The sequence below is a fragment of the Limulus polyphemus genome, unplaced genomic scaffold, assembly GCF_000517525.1.
Source record: "Limulus polyphemus unplaced genomic scaffold, Limulus_polyphemus-2.1.2 Scaffold524, whole genome shotgun sequence".
NCBI classification, from domain to species: domain Eukaryota; kingdom Metazoa; phylum Arthropoda; class Merostomata; order Xiphosura; family Limulidae; genus Limulus; species Limulus polyphemus.
This window is the reverse complement of record NW_013666134.1, coordinates 465,130-469,468: the sequence shown is the minus strand read 5'-3', so window position 1 is coordinate 469,468 and position 4,339 is coordinate 465,130.

Genomic DNA, 4,339 nt, shown 5'->3' with positions numbered 1-4,339 from the left:
GGCTAAAGTAACCTGAACGAAATTTTCTGAACCATCGTTGACACTTACGAACGTTCAAAACATTTCCATAAACTTCTTTGATATTCTTTGTGGCTCCAGAGGTGTTGTTTCCCTTCTTGTATTGAAACAGCATTACATGCCGAATGAGTGTCTCGTCGTGTGCCATCACTATAAGAGATTAGAGTATACTAAACTTTACATTATATAGGATACACTAACGTGACGTTTAGACGGTTCGTTTAACTATTACACGTGATGTACGTTTTTTGTGGGGTGGTTAGTGAAAGTGTTCCAAAACGCAACGTTAATTTCTTGACGACCTAATAGATTAGTTGATTATTCAATGTTGTTAAGTTTGCATTTCCATGGAACAGTTTGTTTGATTTTCTTGTGTCGGAGATAGATAGACATGAAACGTAACACAAGTGATGGTGAAAATATTGTTCCTTTACGTTTTCTTTCTTCTAAGCTTTACGATTAACATTATTTTATATGAAACACAAGCAATCAAAAACTTAATTGAGTAACGATAAAAATAGCGAAATCACGACTAAAGCAATGAACACAATTTTGTTAATTTCCAAAAAGTGGAGAAATGGAAAACCTTAGACTAAATTTAACTAATCAAGAGAATGATGATGTAAAGTGTGCACTAGATTCTTGGCATGAAGAACAGTAAAAGAAGCGCGAAATATAAGTGTGGTATAAAAGTGAAGATGCAAGCCAGTTACTAAATTCTTAGCATTAAAAATTAGAAAAGGAATCGCGAAAGAAAAGGTGAGAGTGAAAAGAAATGTTAATAGGTAAGCCACGTGCTAGATTTGTGGTGTTCATAAGTGAAAAGGCACGTGAAATGAAAGGATGGAGTATAAGAGTGAAGCAAAGAGACTAAATCAGAAAATGTTACTCTCTTCTGTTTCTGGAAAACTGCTAAGAAGCTGCACGATTGGAACCAGCATCCAGACAGACACTAGTTTACAGGTTCGTCTTCTGTGCGCCATTAACAACTGAACGTTTGGAAGTCCTCGAGCTCAGGTCTTAGAAAACATTCAGTCCCGTTCAAGAAGAAGGATGACCTCTCATCAACTTTAATTAAACTTTTTACGATATTTCTTTCTCTAAAAACATTATAAAATCCTCTAATTGTATCGTTGCTTTAATTCAGAATAAAAGATCCAACGTTAACTTATCACTCACTCAAACTTCGTAAAGGATTTTTAAGCAACTTGCATATAGGTTCATTTCGACATTCACATACACATAGCAAGAACATTTTATTATGGTCACTTGCTTCGGCCAACTGATAACAGTAAGTTTCATTTCACACTTATAACACATCACACAAAGGAAATGGAATGAAGAAATGAACTTTAGGAAAACCAGAGTGAATCTGTAGGTCAGCCTTACACAGAAATATTATCTTATGGATTAACCTGTTTATATTTAACTTGCATTTGGTTAACTTTTGCTCAAAAAAATAATATGAAATCCATGTTACTCTTATAATACTTTTCACTGATGTTTTTACTTATTTTTACATCTTTCACTACTAATTTTATTCTTTATCAATTATACAACTTTTACAAATTTCTTGTTTACTTTAAAATTGCATGACTGTTGACCAAGGTAATTCAAAGTCCCCGATTGAAACACAAAACATACAAATGAAAAATTCAACACACATATGAAAGGGAAACATCGAATGAAATACCCTATACGGTTCTCAAACTTTAGTAACCCGAGGACCCCTTTTAATTTAAAATGTTTTCGCGGTCCCCAAACCTATCAATGTTTTTTGTTTTTGAGCTGTATTCCAAAATTAAAATTTTAATTCATTTGAATTTAATTTTACGAAAAATGTTTTTCACTTTTATAAATAATATTTTTTTTAACATTTTAATGGAATTTCGGACTCACGGATCCCTGGAGGTTCACAAACCCCAGTTTGAGAAACGCTGCCCTATGAAAACTGCATATACAGCCTAAATAAATGCAAAATAGAAATACGCAATAATGTCGTGCTCTCTGAAGAATAGTAAGTAACTGTACAAAAATAAGATAAATTACAAAAGTCTCCCTGTCCATAATACTGAGCAAAATTGAGATGATTCATGAAGCGAAGGAAACATATTATCAAAATCAAATTTTCGACCAACTTCATCCAGGAACCTTTATGAACGTCAAACCGATGGAGGTGAGTTTGAACTTGCGCTCTTTCGAAAAGATAAGTGTTACACAGATATTTTATAAAATAGTGTAAAAGGGGTTATCTAAAGAATATAAAATAGTGTAAAAAGGGTTATCTAAAGAATATAAAATACATACAGTTTAGCCACTACGGTCTCTTGGTAAACATGTATTATATAATCATCGTACCATGTTAACATGAATAGTGCTGACATCTATCGGAAATATATAATACAATTTAAAAACGTATAGTCCTTAAAGTGTCTCAGCGGTAAAATCTGAGGGTTTCTAACGCTAAAAATCTGGTTTCGATACTCGTAGTGGGCAAAACACAGATAGCCTATAGTGTAACTTTTTGTCTGATAACAAACAAATAAAAGTATCTGAATTACCTAACTTCAACAATAATTCATGATGACGAGGAATCCACTCGAAGTAAATACATAGTAAAGACGGCTGATATGGGTATTAAAATATTTTATTTAAAATACAGCAATAAATAAGTTATCTTAGAAAGAGAAGATTCCTATATTTGTCATCAAAAGCCAAATAAATAAAACTGTTTTCTGAGTCTGTAACAGTATCTGATCGAAACTGCCATTTTATAGTCCTAACTCTCCTGTTGCAGAATTGGTTTCTAACTGTCATCCATATGGATGAACTGACATGTCTTCAGGACGGGTACAAGTTTCTATTATAGTAAATGTCGACATACTACTAAAGTTCTTTTATCAACAATATATTTGACTTATAAATTCAGAAGCATTTTATACTTTATTCCTTTTTTTAAAAAACAATCCAAATAAGAGCGCGAAGTGGACAAGTTTTAATTCTATACAGTGAACAAGAGTTATAAAATGACAGTTTATATTTCTGCTGTTCAGTTAAATCTTCAAAATAAGTATTTTATACAAATTCTGTGTTCTTTGTGTTTGTCATCAATTTGAAAATGAACAAGAAGGTAACGAACTCCCTTGAATTTTTTTAGGTATATGAAACAGTTGAATACACCCTCTTTAGTTATCAATTTTTGGTTAATCAATAACTTTTTACACTTTACTTATTTAATAGTTTTTACTGTGACTACAAACCGAATGTTGGCACGTCTTGAACTTTTTATTTGAATCAAATAAAAACTGAATTGTATAATAAAACGACAATAAATATTCGTTACCTCTTTTACCTGTTTATAAATCTATGTTTAAAAATTAATTGTTCAGTTTTCAGAATAATATTCGGTGACATATTCTGTTATTCCACTAGATGGCTCTAGTGGAGATCAAATCTGTGGAGTAGCTTTCTTGAGGTTGATGATGAAATTCACAAGAAAATTAATTTTGGGAAATAGCCATAAAAATATCCTACATCTTGGTAAGGTTTAGATGTCCAGCAAATAGTCACTTTAATTAACACTGCTTTTTCAAACATCAAATTAGTCAGTTTTAAATGTGGTCATTGATTACACAACGTAATCCTAGAGGGCAGCAGATTAGAACAGCTTCTTTTTACACGTTTCCCGTTCAATAGTTTCTTATAACATCTTTAATCATCTGTTTTAGTATCCTTTTCCTCAAAAATAAAGTTCATAATAAATTGATTTTTCAGCTTGTATTTTGTAAACTTGTTATTTTCCATACAACTTACCTTGATTTTAACATAAACTAACTATTAACCCCCCCACCTTGAAGTATACCAGTTTACGTTTTCATCAGACGTTTGAAGAAATCACAGGTTTTCTTTTGTTACCAGATTAAAAACAGAGAAACTATAAACACCATTTAACAGTACTGATACATTTGGAATCAATCATCAATAATTTACATAAACTTTAAAAAGGGAAGAAAATAATTTTACGTATACTTTGAGACATTAAAAAAACTACACTAGCTAGAAAAATTTATTTCTACTTCATACACGTGGGAGATAGATATTGGCAACTTTAACCCACTGAGGATATATATATATTATACACTTGGCATACATGTACATTATTTTTATAAGATACTAAATCACACATTAAAGTAACTAGTCTCACATTTCAGTTTGCTAGATAAAAGTAACTTCCTGTGTTGCAGCGGTGTATTTCAATGCATTTAATTGTTTTTTCACTTCTTCTTTTTCGTTTACCGTTGGCGACACTAAGTCTACAAAC